The sequence below is a fragment of the Mirounga angustirostris genome, unplaced genomic scaffold, assembly GCF_029215605.1.
Source record: "Mirounga angustirostris isolate CCGP_5_RB_7025 unplaced genomic scaffold, mMirAng1.0.hap1 SCAF_13, whole genome shotgun sequence".
Lineage (NCBI taxonomy): Eukaryota > Metazoa > Chordata > Mammalia > Carnivora > Phocidae > Mirounga > Mirounga angustirostris.
The window spans coordinates 47145008-47160319 of NW_026991721.1; the positions used below are offsets into that span (position 1 = coordinate 47145008).

A 15312-nucleotide genomic window follows, 5' to 3' on the forward strand; every position below is an offset into this window, starting at 1 on the left:
GTGGAGTTCCTAGCCTTGCCCAAGGTTCCGAGGCTATAATTAATTAAAGAATAATAATAGCTAACACTTATATACTGTGTGTCAGGTACTTTTGAAAATGCTACATACTGTAATTTATTTTTCACATAAACTCATTAAGTATTATCATTCTCCCCATTTTATAGATGAGGAAATTGAAGCTCAGCTTGGAAGGAGTAGAGACAGGGTTTGAACCTGGAAGTCTATCCCCTGAGTCCATTTTTATAACTGGTTTTCTGACTTCTGGAAAGAACAGAGACTCTGGCCTGAATGGGCCTGCAAATTTTAAGAGACTGTGTCTCAATGAGAATGACCTGTGACTGCTGACTGGAGAATTTATCCTAAAGTTTTAATGCTCTTTTAGACCTCAGAATCTTGCAATACCTGGCAAAAAGGTATCCCCAAGGATGACTGAGGTTAAATTTTCTGTCTGTAAAGCTGGAGGGATGCTTGGTATTGAAGTTAAAATTATTTAGAGAAAATAAAGAAACATAGGGGTTTTTTTTGTTTTTGTTTTTGTTGTTGCTGAAATTCTTACCTGCTAAACTTTGATACCAAAGTTTGGCAAAAGAAGTATAAAAAAGTATTTGTATTATCTTAAAATATTAACATCAATAAAAACTTGCACCTAATTGAGTGCTCACCATGTGCCATGAGACATAGATCTTATTTAATCCTTGTGTGGAAGGAATTAACACTTTAGGGAAATTAAATAAGTAGTTGAAGCTCAGATAGCCATTAAGTTGTGGAGTTAGGATTCAGATCAAGGATGATCTGATTTCAAAGCCAATGTTCTTTTCCAGTATGAAGCACTATAATGCCTCTATACTGCTGCATAGAAATGTCTTTAATAAAATAACTAGGTTTAATTTATGACTATATTAAATGATGAATACATCATATAAAATGTAGTTTAATTATAGAAGTATTAGGCAAATCCAATATTAGGAAAGGTAATAATGTAATATATTGTAATAATAATATAAAATAATTGTAATGTATTATCACCTGTAAATCATCTTGATAAGAGTTAAGACATCATTAAAAAAGAATTATACACCATGCCCAAATGGGATTTATTCTAGGTGTTCAAGGCTGGTTCAACATTCAAAAAACAATTAATATGATTCATCACATCAACAGGCTAAAGAAAAAGCATGAGCATATATCATAGATGCAGAAATAAAAATTTCTAACAAAATCCAACACTCATGCAAAATAATAAAAACTCTCAGCAAACTACAAATAGAGGAAACTTCAAGTTTAGGAACAAGACAAGAATGTCCCCTTTCACCACTTCTATTCCACATTGTACTGGAAGTCCTAGCTAATGCAATAAAACAAGAAAAGGAAATAAGAAGTAGACAGGTTGAGAAGGAAGAAATAAAATTATCTTTCTTTGAGATGATAAGATTGTCTATTTAGAAAACCCTAAAGAATCCACAAAAATACTCCTGGAACTAATAAGTGATTACAGGTTAATATAACAAAAGTTAATATACAAAAGTAAATCATTTTCTTACATGCCAGCAATGCACAATTGGAATGGGATTAAAAAAGTAATGCCTCTTACATTAACACCAAAAAAATCAAGATATGTAACTTATAAACATAAACCTAAAGAGTAAAATGTCTATATGAGGAAAACTATAAGTCTCTGGTGAAGAAATCAAAGAAGGTCTAAATAAATGGAAAAATATTCCATGTTCATAGATAGGAAGCCTAATTATTATTAAGATGTCAGTTCTTCCCAACTTGATTTATAGATTCAATGTAATCCCAATCAAAATCTCAGTGAGTTATATTGTGGATAAAGTGAATCTCAAGTGTATATGGGAAGGCAAAAGAACCAGAATAGTCAACACAATACTGAAAAGGAACAAAGAGCATTGATACTAACTTCAAGACTTACTATAAAGCCATAGTAATTAAGACATTTGCAGAATAATAAACAAATACATCAATGGAATAGGATAGAAAGCTCAGAAATAGATCCATGCAAATATAGTCAACTGGTCTTTGACAAAGAAGCAAAGGCAAATCAATGGAGAAAGGATAGTCTTTTTAACAAATGGGCCTGGAACAACTGGACGTTCACATGCAAAAACATGAATCTGAATGCAAACCTTACACCTTTCACAAAAATTAACTCAAAACAGATCACCAATCTAAACATGGTACACAAAGCTATACAACTTCTAGAAGACAACATAGGAGAAAATCTAGCTAACCTTGGATTTGGTGATTATTTTTTGGATACAACACCAAAACACCAAAAGTATGATCTATGAAAGAAATTATTGATAATTTGAACTTCATTAAAATTAAGAACTTCTGTTCTGTGAAAGACACTGTCAAGAGAATCAAAAGACAAGCCACGGAGTGGGATAAAATATTTGCAAAACACATATATGATAAAAGACTTGTATCCAAAATACAAAAAAAATTCTCAAAACTCGACAATAAGAAAACAAAGCATCCAATTTACCCCAAGGACATTTATATAATATAATTAAAAATAATATACAGATATTAAAAGTGTGGGCTGGGGTGCCTGGGTGGCTCAGTCGGTTAAGCCTCTGACTCTTGATCTCAGCTCAGGTCTTGATCTAGGGGTTGTGAGCTCAAGTGTGGGCTTAAGAACTCACTGAGTGTTTTTTTCCTTGGTTTCTGAATGCATACTTGGAAAAGACCTGACAGAATTTCCACATTGCCTTTCTGACTTGTGGAATGAAGGTCATTATGGTAGGAAAGGCCAAGTGAAAGCCATGGAACTGACTACAGTAAATAGTCTCATAGGGGAAATTCAGAGTTTAGTGTCATCATCAATACCTTGAAAGATATAGGGGTGGTGATTCACCTCATTTAACTTGCTGTTTGGCCTGTGTAGAAGGTGGATGGATTTTGGATACTGACAGTGGATTATCACAAATTTAATTAGGTGATGACTACATTGTAGCTGCTGTTTCAGATACTGTCTTTTTTTGCAAGCAAATCCACACAGCCTTGCCACCTGTAAAGCTATTTATCTGGATATATCTCTATATCTGTATCTATCACTCCAAAATGGAAGACAAGTTGCTACATTATATGCTGTATCATGAAGAAATAAAAACAATTTGGTGTTCCTTTTGGATTTGGAAAGGGACATATGCTGCATTTAATTGTGCTGCTTGGACCTATTTACCAAGAGATATTTCCAGTTGAAGCTCTTGGTTTTCAGTGGAGCCCAAAGAAAGAGAAGATTCTGGAGCAAAATTAGGCTACAGGGCAAGTAACTATGCTGTTTTATGGTCTAACCAAGCTAATGATGCTTAAATTCAATGTGACATATTTGGGTACTATAGAGGCTATGGCATGCTTCTGAAGGAACTCACATTGTAGGCTCTTAGGATTTGGGAACAAAGCTAGACTTTCTCTAGAAAATTACTCTTTTCCTTTTGGGAAAACTTCTGAATTGCTATCAGGCCTTGGTGGGTAGAAGCTTAATACCTACCTGATCATAGGACTCTAAGAGAACATACTGCTGGAGATGCACATTATAAACTGGGCATCACTTAATCCAAGCCATGATGTTGGGTGTGTGCAGCAACCAAGGTGACTAATTTTCCCAGTTTACCTGGACTGAGAAGGTTACTAGGATTTGGGATTTTCAGTGCTAAAACTGAGAATGCCCTAGGCAAACTGGGAAAAGCATTACATCAATTAAAAGTGACTTAGATGTAGAATGGGACTTGATTGCACAAGTAAGTTGTATGATTCAGACATCATGTATCTACTGTTGCTTCGCCAACTTTCCCTAAACCCATTCCATGGCCTCATGGGGAATTTTCTGTGATGATTTGACAAAGGAAGAAAATTCTAGCCTCGTCTATGTATGGTTCCACATGTTTTACTGGCTCAGCTAGAAATGTACTGTAGGAGCAAAAGAGCCCAGCTTTGTAGAAGTCAGTCTGTCTTTTTTCCCAGTCATTCTGATGCTTGCTCAAGGTTCTGCATGGGTTGTTTTTTTTTAAGATTTTATTTATTCATTTGACAGACAGAGAGAGACAGCGGGAGAGGGAACACAAGCAGGGGGAGTGGGAAAGGGAGAAGCAGGCTTCCCGCTAGGAGGGAGCCCGATGCGGGACTCGATCCCAGGACCCTGGGATCATGACCTGAGCCGAAGGCAGATGCGTAACGACTGAGCCACCCAGGGGCCCCTGTGCATGGGTTTAACAACATGGCACCCCCCTCCCCTCTAAGACTGAACCACCTGTGATCACATCTGGAAGCCCAGCTTGCCAACAGCAAAGACGAGTGCTATACACTGGGAGTACCAGCCAGCCACCTGGTAGCAAGTTGATTTCAATCTCCTTTCAATTACTGATGGAACAAATTTTCTCACTAGAATATTTGTTCTGGGTATGGATTAGCTTTTCTTCCCAAATGCTTCTGCCAACTCCGTCACCTATGGACTTATAGAATGTCTTATTTGTCATCATAGCATCTCACATTTCATTGCTTTTATTCAAGGAAATAATTATTGACAGCAGAGGGGGTGAAGCTATGGGCTCTAGCTCATAGCATTCACTGTTTTTGTTGTGCAATCATGTTGCCTACTATTCAGAAAAGCTGGCTTTGCAGGCTAGTAGAATGGTCCAGTTACATTAGCTGGGAAAAAATACTTTCGGAGGTTGGATGCTATTCTACAATGTGGAACATATGCTTATCTAGCAACCAATATACAATTCTATTTATCTTTTAGCTAGAATACACAGGGCTGAAATTAAGGAGGTAAAGTGGGAATTGCTTCTTTTACTACCCAAAAAGCTGCAACATTTTTTCTTTCCATCTTTATGTGTTTGGTCACTGCTGATTTTAGAGGGCTTAACGCATAAAGAATGTTTTTGTTAGGAGACATGCAATAGTTCCATTGAATTGGAGGTCACCTGGCAATGTTGGGCTCCTTATGTCACTGATCTAACATATAAAGAAGGGTGTGACTGCAGTGGCTGAGGTGAATGATTCTAATTTCCAAGAAAAAAATGGATTGCTGCTGCACAATGGGGCAAAGAGAACTATCTGGAAACCAGGGTATTCTCTAGGTGCACTATAGTGACCCAATAAAGGTAGGACTGCTAAATCTTCAGACCCTTTAAAAATGAAGATTTGGGTCATTTCACAAGCTTGTGAACCTTGATCAGTTGAGGTGATAGCTGAAGGAAAGAGGAACAAGTCAGTGGAATAAGAAAGTGTAAAACTCAATTACGGCATTGAGATCATTTATAGAAATGAGACCTATAGCAGATACTATTCTACCCCTTGCTTTTATGTGTATATTAGTATGTATTAACTATTTTCCTTACTCTTTTTCTCTATTATTTTACATAGAAATTGTTCATTGGGATTAACCTTACAGTTTGATATTTAGGTTACAAAATATGCAGGTGGAATTTGACCAACTAAAACAAAAGTTAACCTCATCCAGAGATGGATATGATGGCTTCTGGGCTCTGTCTCCCCTTTTCAGGTGACAGTGTCTTCCTTTGTATAAATGTTAGTTGCATCTTCTTAGGAGGCAGCATGAAGTTGTTACTGTCGTTGTATGGAAGTTTAGTTATGGGTAAAGGGGTGTGATTGGATACTGAGTAGGCTGAGGGATATATTGTGCATCTCTTTTACTTATCTCTTATCTCATAGACCTAAGCCCACTATTCTATATTCTGTTCTGAGATGTTGGAGCTGGGACCCTGCAAAATACTTTTCCTAGATTTCCTTGCTAGCTGGCTTCCTCCAGTTAGGTGGTGCCAATGGGAGACACTGGTGGGAAATTGGAAAAAGAGAAGAGAGGGTATAGGACTTCCTTCCTGCTTCCAGCTCCTGTTAGTGTCCTTCCAGCCTCAGGGAACAGCTCCTTAATGGCACTCCTAGTACCAGTTATACCATATCCCCTCAGTTTGAGCACCAGCTATGTGAAGGCCACTCCTCCACATCTGCAAATTCTGGTAATCCTGTCTCTTCCCTGTGGTTTCTTCAGTCCCAAGGGTGGTCTGCTGCTTCCTTAGGTTACTAATATTTGCCTTCCCTCACATGTCCCTTTTGGCTCTTTCATTCAGTCTTCCAACATCAGTATAAGTAACGCCTTATATTGAATTCCTATGTTTAAATTTCCTAGAGTGGTTTATTTTTTCATGATGCGGCCCTGACTGATGTAAAAAGGATCCAGTGGGGAGAGGTATTTCCTGGTATTAAGAACTGAGTAGGAAAGGTAAATGGAAGATCACAGTAAGCCAACACAAGATAACTATGAATGGCTCAGACCTTTTACAAATGAAGATTTGGATTGCCTTACCAAGTAAAAACACTGACTAGGTGAGGTGCTAACTGAGGCAAAAGGATCATGGAACTGGTAGTGGAAGAAGGTCATTATAAATACCAACTATCGTCTTGTGACCACTTAGAGAAATGAGAATGGTGGTCATTATGCATATTGCTTTGTCATGAATATTGATGTATTTATTAGCCAATTTCCTTTATTCCACTCTTCCTTTCCCTTACTACTTTATATAAGGTATATTGATGGTGCTTAATTTTATAATTTGGTTCATTAGATTATCAAGATGGGATTGTGGCTGAGGTGGAAGAGAAAAGAACATCACCAGTAGATGAATACTGAGAGTGATGGGGCTTTGGGTGTAAGCTCTTTTTTATGGATAGAGGGTAAGTGCATTTTCATTTACATGAGGGATAGCTATATTATATTATATTATGTTATATTATATTATATTATATTATATTATAGCTGCTATTTTGTTGATTGGAAATTTAAATATGGTAGAATTTTGTGTATCAATATTATGTCAGCAGAGGGGTGGAATGTACTATCTATTGTCTACTGGCATTTAGCAATTGTTTCTACCTCTTCTATGTTCTCAACCTCTCCTTATATTGCAGATTTTGGAAAGGTAAAAACTTCATTTCACAGACTCACTTGTTACTAGAATTCTGAATGTAATTTAGGCTCTTCCAATGAGGTACACTTGTGTTAGATTTGGAAGATGGAAGGAAGGTAGAGGCCATTCTTATTGGGTGGTGGCAGCTGATGTATGGACTTTGGCTGGCGAGAGTTTTTGTAGTGACCAGATTCCACATTCTATCGTTCAGCCAACAGCTTTGTGACAGCAGCATTGATTTCCTAGTTCTCTGAGCTTTGGGTAGCAGAAATAGTTTCCTGACTGTGAAACCTAGTGGTGATGTGACCTTAATGTGTAGTACTGGCTCCTTGACTACCATTCCTTTAATCCTTTTAATGCTTTTTAAAAAAGATTTATTTATTTATTTAAGAGAGAGTGCTTGAGCAGTGGGGAGGGACAGAGGAAGAGAATCCTTGAGCAGACTCCCCACTGAGCATGGAGCTCAACACAGGGCTCTATCCCAGGACCATGAAATCATGACGTGAGCCGAAACCAAGAGCTGGCTGCTTGACTGACTGAGACACCCAGGTACCCCCCAGCTTTTAATGATTTTAAAAACATTTAGCTCATAGTACACCGGAATCACCAGAGTATAAAATCCTTGAACTTGAACATAAATCAAATAGAAATCTGCAGTAAAATGCAAAGAAAACAGAGGGAAAAAAACAAAAACAAATAAAATAGAGCATCTGGAGATATGGGGCAAATAAAAAAATAAGTCTAACACATTTGTAATTAGAGTCCAACAAGGAAAAGAGAGAAAGAAAGAAATCAGACAGAAGAAATATTTGAAGAGATAATGGTTGAGTAATTTCTACCTCTAATTTCTTTTTTTTCATCTTTTTTTTAAACAGTTTTATTTATTTATTTGACAGAGAGAGAGTACAAGCAGGTGGAATAGCAGGCAGAAGGAGAGGGAGAAGCAGGCTCCCTGCAGAGCAAGGAGCCAGATGCGGGACTTGGTCCCAGGACCCTGGGATCATGACCTGAGCCGAAGGCAGTTGCTTAACCAGCTGAGCCACCCAGGTTCCCTCTACCTCTAATTTCTGTTCAAGTAAACTACCTTCAACTCATAGCTATTTCTCCTTCAATGTCACCTTTACATTTTTAATTAATATGCTTAAAATATTTTTATTTTGTACTTAGAGATATTTTTAACAGATATATTGAGATATAATTCATATACCATAGAATTCATCCATTTAAAGTGTGTGATTCAATGATTTTTAGTATATTCACAGTGAATATCATCATATCAATTTTGATCCTTTTTATTACTTCAAAAAGACCCCCCCCCAAAAAAGAAACCCCACGTGCCTTAGCCTTCACCCCTTGTATTAGTCAGGGTTCTCCAGAGAAACAGAATGAATAGGAGGTGTTTCTGTGTTTCTGTGTGTGTGTGTGTGTGTATTTTAAGAAATTGGTTCACACAGTTGTGAGGGCTCACAAGTCTGAAGTTTGCTGGGATGAGCAACAAACTGAAAATTTCAGCAGGAGTCAGTGTTGCAGTCTTTAGTTCAGAGGCAATCTGGAGTTCTTTCCTTGTAAACGACTTCAGTGTGTTCTCTTAAGAACTTCAGTTGATTGGATGAGGCCCACTTACATTATAGAGGGTAAGCTGCTTTACTCAAAGTCTGCTGATTTGAATGTTGAACACATCTTAAAATGCCTTCAGAGCAACATCTAGGCTTTCACCAAGCAACCAGGTACTGTAACCTAGCCAAGTTGACACATGGACTTGTGATAATGAGATATAAGTGTAGATTCATCATTGTAACAAATGCACCACTCTGGTATAGGATGTTAATAGTAGGGAGGCTGGGGAGAGGGGGAGTATATGGGAATGCTTTGTATTTTTTTTTTTAATGAGCACAGGATTAAAGTAAACATTTCTCCAAAGTACATATACAAATGGTCAATAATAATATATAAATGCTAAACATCATTAGCCATTAAGGAAATATAAATCAAGGTATAATGAGATACCACTTCACACTCACAGAATGGCTATAATCCAAAAGACAGAAAATAAGTATTTTTGATGAGGATGTAGGAGAATTAGAGCTCTGATATACAGCTGGGGGGAATGTTAAAGAGTATAGCTACTTTGGAAAACAGTCTGGCAATTCCTCAAACTATTAAACTTAGAGTTACCATACATTCCAAAAAATTTAGTAGCATTTTGGGTCACTTGGGAAATGGGTTGGAGTAGCACACCCAAATGAGAAATAGGTTGACTCAAAAAAAAAAAACAACAAAAAACCAAAAAACTAGACATTGTGCCTGTATTTTTGTTGTAGGAGTGACAAGATGCAGCACTTTATCCTTAATCTTAGAAGGAATATCTCTACATGCCCCACACCATTGGACCTCAAGAAATTTCACTGAGGTAGAAGGCCTCTGAATTTTTGTTGGATTAATTTCCCACTCTCTGACACACAAATACCTGACCAGTAAGTCTAGAGTAGTCACTCCTTTGCTCAGTAGGTCCAATCAACATAATGTCATCTCATTATAATGGACCCAGTGTCATATATTGTGGAAGAGAAAGATGATCAGAGTTCCTGCAAACTAAATTATGATATAAGGCTGGAGAGTTAATATAATCCTGAGGTAGGATAGTGAAGTTATATTGCTGGTCTTGACAGCTGAAAGAAAACTGCTTCTTGTTGTCTTAATTCAGAGATTAAGTATGGTATAAGGAGATGTGTATGGGCGCCAAGTTGACAAGGGGCGGCTGGTGATGGTTAATATTATGTGTCAACAAATGTAAAGAGGTACTCACTTTCTCACTCTCATGGTTACTTGCATGAGTTGAGAGCGAGTACGTCCTTCAATTTTGTGCCCTGAGCACCTTGCTTGCCTCACCCCGTCCATTCTTACCCCTCCCACCTCCAACATCTCCAACCCCTTCCTAGTTCTATGTGTATGTTCAGGTCAGAAAAGAGACCCCCGTGATCCAGTAGCTATCCCTTTTCAGACCTTGTCCCCAGGACTTTAGGAGGGTGAAAATAGCCAACCATGTATATGTAAGTCAAGTCTCCCAAACTGCCCAAATTTACCTCCACTCCTCCCAGACTCCATCTCTGTTCTCTTTCTCTTTTCAGACACATTTCAAATCCAAGGGCCCTGTGAACCCGGTGGTTCTGCCCTGATCTGCCCTGCTTCCTTTTTCCCATTCAAAGCACTACCAACATACAGGTAAGCTGATTCCGTTCCCTGTCCTCCCAGGTGGTGTACCTGTACAAAATTGGAAGGGACCAGTTTAAGGAAGTCATGCAGAAGTATTTGGGGCGAAGGTAGAGGTTTAGAAATGGATAGGGACTATTTGTGTTGGACTGTGTTGGGCTCCTATCTAGCTCAGGAGTCTAGATCCCTATCTTTTGTTGCCAAGACTTCAGAGCCTCAGTTTCCTGCCCCATACATTGGGGTCTAGTCCATAGCAGTAACTCTTCAGGAGGAGGGCAGGAACATGTGTGCAGGGAAATGAGTTTAGAACCTGACATCTCTCTCTTTCTCTTCCCAGTTCTTAGCCTAGATCCTCACTTCCATGTGGAGGTCACTAAGTCCAGAGAAATCCAATTAGAGTGCAACTCAGGAGGCTTGTTCCTTCAGCCAAAGGTTTGGTGGATGTACTTGCAGGGAGGGAAAATTCCAGCTGTGTCCGAGTCTCAGATCCAGAACAAAAGTGCTCTGTTCCATGTAATAGCATCACTTCTCTTCAGAGAACCTTCTCAGAAGAATTTAATATGTTCGTTCTATCTGGAACCCAGTACTGAATCAGAAAAAGGAAGAACGATTGTCCATAGCAGGTCAGTTTTCTCTTTCCCTTCACTGTGCCCCCCAAAATGGGCTTTTATGCTCACACTCCATAAGGCAGTGGCACCTCTAACCTGGGTTTGGTGGATATTTTCTCATGTTAGATTTAGATTATGTATTTTAGGCAGGAGTATCTCAGAAATAATTCTGTATTCTTCTTGATGTATTCCATCTTAGTAGAGTGTGATTTCAATTTGTCCCATTACTGATAATGTTTATTTTGATCATTTGACTAATGTGGTAACTTCCAGGCTTTTTTACTATGTAAAGTTACTCTTTTCTACTTTATTATTTTTTATTATGTTATGTTAATCACCATACATTACATCATTAGTTTTTGATGTAGTGTTCCATGATCCATTGTTTGCATATAACATCCAGTGCTCCATGCAGAATGTGCCCTCCTTAATACCCATCACCAGGCTAACCCTTCCCTGCACCCCCTTCCCCTCTAGAACCCTCAGTTTGTTTTTCAGAGTCCATTGTCTCTCATGGTTCATCTCCCCCTCCAATTTCCCCTCCTTCATTCTTCCCCTCCTGCTATCTTATTCCTTTTATTTTTTTTTTTAACATATAATGTATTATTTGTTTCAGAAGTACAGGTCTGTGATTCAACAGTCTTACAATTCACAGCACTCACCATAGCACATACCCTCCCCAATGTCTATCACCCAGGCACCCCATCCCTCTCACCCCCCCACCACTCCAGCAACCCTCACTTTGTTTCCTGAGATTAAGAATTCCTCATATCAGTGAGGTCATATGATACATGTCTTTCTCTGATTGACTTATTTCGCTCAGCATAACACCCTCCAGTTCCATCCACGTCGTTGCAAATGGCAAGATCTCATTCCTTTTGATGGCTGCATAATACCCCATTGTATATATATACCACTTCTTCTTTTTCCATTCATCTGTCGATGGACATATTGGCTCTTTCCATAGTTTGGCTATTGTGGACATTGCTGCTATAAACATCGGGGTGCACGTACCCCTTCGGAGCCCTACATTTGTATCTTTGGGGTAAATACCCAGTAGTGCAATTGCTGGACCGTATGGTAGCTCTATTTTCAACTTTTTGAGGAACCTCCATACGGTTTTCCAGAGTGGCTGCACCAGCTTGCATTGCCACCAACAGTGTAGGAGGGTTCCCCTTTCTCCGCATCCCCGCCAACATCTGTCATTTCCTGATTTGTTAATTTTAGCCATTCTGACTGGTGTGAAGTGGTATCTCATTGAGGTTTTGATTTGGATTTCCCTGATGCCGAGCAACGTTGAGCAGTTTTTCATGTGTCTGTTGGCCATTTGGATGTCTTCTTTGGAAAAATGTCTGTTCATATCTTCTGCCCATTTCTTGATTGGATCATTTGTTCTTTGGGTGTTGAGTTTAAGAAGTTCTTTATAGATTTTGGATATTAGCCCTTTATCTGATATGTCATTTGCAAATATCTTCTCCCATTCTGTCGGTTGTCTTTTGGTTTTGTTGACTATTTCTTTTGCTGTGCAAAAGCTTCTTATCTTGAAGTCCCAATAGTTCATTTTTGCCCTTGCTTCCCTTGCCTTTGGCGATGTTTCTAGGAAGAAGTTGCTGTGGCTGAGGTTGAAGAGGTTGATGCCTATGTTCTCCTTTAGGATTTTGATGGACTCCTGTCTCACATTGAGGTCTTTCAACCATTTGGAGTCTACTTTTGTGTGTGGTGTAAGGAAATGGTCCAGTTTCATTCTTCTGCATGTGGCTGTCCAATTTTCCCAACACTATTTGTTGAAGAGACTGTCTTTTTTCCATTGGACATTCTTTCCTGCTGTGTCAAAGATTGGTTGACCATAGAGTTGAGGGTCCATTTCTGGGCTCTCTATTCTGTTCCATTGATCTATGGGTCTGTTTTTGTGCCAGTACCCTACTGTCTTGATGATGACAGCTTTGTAATAGAGCTGGAAGTCCGGAATTGTGATGCCGCCAGCTTTGCTTTTCTTTTTCAACATTCCTCTGACTATGCGGGGTCTTTTCTGGTTCCATACAAATTTTAGGATTATTTGTTGCATTTCTTTGAAAAAAGTGGATGGTATTTTGATGGGGATTGCATTGAATGTGTAGATTGCTCTGGATAGCATTGACATCTTCACAATATTTGTTCTTCCAATCCATGAGCATGGAACGTTTTTCCATTTCTTTGTGTCTTCCTCAATTTCTTTCATGAGTATTTTATAGTTTTCTGAGTACAGATCCTTTGCCTCTTTGGTTAGATTCATTCCTAGGTATCTTATGGTTTTGGGTGCAATTGTAAATGGGATTGACTCTAATTTCTCTTTCTTCTGTCTTGTTGTTGGTGTATAGGAATGCCACTGATTTCTGTGCATTGATTTTATATCCTGCCACCTTACTGAATTCCTGTATGAGTTCTAGCAGTTTTGGGGTGGAGTCTTTGGGGTTTTCCACATAAAGTATCATATCATCTGCAAAGAGTGAGAGTTTGACTTCTTCTTTGCTGATTTGGATGCATTGTATTTCTTTTTGTTGTCTGATTGCTGTGGCTAGGACTTCTAATACTAGGTTGAATAGCAGTGGTGATAGTGGGCATCCCTGCCGTGTTCCTGACCTTAGGGGGAAAGCTCTCAGTTTTTCCCTATTGGAATGATATTCGCTGTGGGTTTTTCATAGATGGCTTTTATGATATTTAGGTATGTACCCTCTATCCCTATACTCTGAAGAGTTTTGATCAAGAAAGGATGCTATACTTTGTCAAATGCTTTTTCTCCATCTATTGAGAGGATCATATGGTTCTTGTTCTTTCTTTGATTAATGTATTGTATCACATTGATTGATTTGTGGATGTTGAACCAAACTTGCAGCCCAGGGATAAATCCCACTTGGTCGTGGTGAATAATCCTTTTAAAGTACTGTTGGATCCTATTGGCTAGTATTTTGGTGAGAATTTTTGCATCCATGTTCATCAAGGATATTGGTCTGTAATTCTCCTTTTGATGGGATCTTTGTCTGGTTTTGAGATTAAGGTAATGGTGGCCTCATAAAATGAGTTTGGAGGTTTTCCTTCCATTTCTATTTCTTGGAACAGTTTCAGAAGAATAGGTATTAATTCTTCTTTAAATGTTTGGTAGAATTCCCCTGGGAAGCCGTCTGGCCCTGGGCTCTTGTTTGTTGGGAGATTTTTTGATGACTGCTTCAATTTCCTTAGTGGTTATAGGTCTGTTCAGGTTTTCTCTTTCTTCCTGGTTCAGTTTTGGTAGTTGATACATCTCTAGGAATGCATCCATTTCTTCCAGATTATCTAATTTGCTGGCATAGAGTTGCTCATAATATGTTCTTATAATTGTTTATATTTCTTTGGTGTTGGTTGTGATCTCTCCTCTTTCATTCATGATTTTATTTGGGTCATTTTTCTTTTTGATAAGTCGGGCCAGGGGTTTATGCGCACTGCTTCAATCTTGTTAATTCTTTCTAAGAACCAGCTCCTAGTTTCGTTGATCTGTTCTACTGTTCTTTTGGTTTCTATTTCATTGATTTCTGGTCTGATCTTTATTATTTCTCTTCTCCTGCTGGGTTTAGGCTTTATTTGCTGTTCTTTCTCTAGCTCCTTTAGGTGGAGGGTTAGGTTGTGTACCATAGACCTTTCTTGTTTCTTGAGAAAGGCTTGTATTCCTATATACTTTCCTCTTAGGACTGCCTTTGCTGCATCCCAAAGATTTTGAACAGTTGTGTTTTCATTTTCATTGGTTTCCATGAATTTTTAAAGCTCTTCTTTAATTTCCTGGTTGACCCATTCATTCTTCAGTAGGATGCTCTTTAGCCTCCATGTATTTGAGTTCTTTCCGACTTTCCTCTTGTGATTGAGTTCTAGTTTCAAAGCATTGCGGTCTGAAAATAGGCAGGGAATGATCCCAATCTTTTGGTACCAGTTGAGACCTGATTTGTGACCTAGGATGTGATCTATTCTGGAGAATGTTCCATGGGCACTAGAGAAGAATGTGTATTCTGTTGCTTTGGGATGGAATGTTCTGAATTTGTCTGTGAAGTCCATTTGGTCCAGTGTGTCATTTAAAGTCTTTATTTCCTTGTTGATCTTTTGCTTAGAGGATCTGTCCATTTCAGTGAGGGGGGTGTTAAAGTTCCCCACTATTATTCTATTGTTGTTGATGTGTTTCTTTGCTTTTGTTACTAATTGCCTTATAGAATTGGCTGCTCCCATGTTAGGGGCATAGATATTTACAATTGTTAGATCATCTTGTTGGATAGACCCTTTAAGTAGGATATAGTGTCCTTCCTCATCTCTTATTATGGTCTTTGTTTTAAAATCTAATTTGTCTGATATAAGGATTGCCACCCCAGCTTTCTTTTGGTGTCCATTAGCATGGTAAATGGTTTTCCAATCCGTCACTTTCAATCTGGGGGTGTCTTTGGGTCTAAAATGAGTCTCTTGCAGACAGCCTATCAATGGGTCTTGTTTTTTTATCCAGTCTGATAGCCTGTGTCTTTTGATTGGGGCATTTAGCCCATTTACAT

At 38.5% G+C, this 15312-nt stretch overlaps 1 protein-coding gene across 2 annotated transcripts in view; it reads left to right on the forward strand.

Moving 5' to 3' along the window:
* The window catches only part of PRCP (prolylcarboxypeptidase), a 148640-nt gene that overhangs the window by 105567 nt on the left and 27761 nt on the right, over positions 1-15312 (forward strand). Inside the window, exons 9-12 of one of the 2 annotated variants that reach the window (XR_010406958.1) lie at positions 6612-6720; positions 7345-7502; positions 10082-10175; positions 10501-10662. The exons of the other annotated variant lie outside the window; for it this stretch is intronic. The gene's annotated coding sequence lies outside the window, so the exon portion shown is untranslated. Of the gene's footprint in view, positions 1-6611; positions 6721-7344; positions 7503-10081; positions 10176-10500; positions 10663-15312 lie in introns of those variants that run through there. 2 annotated transcript variants of the gene reach the window in all.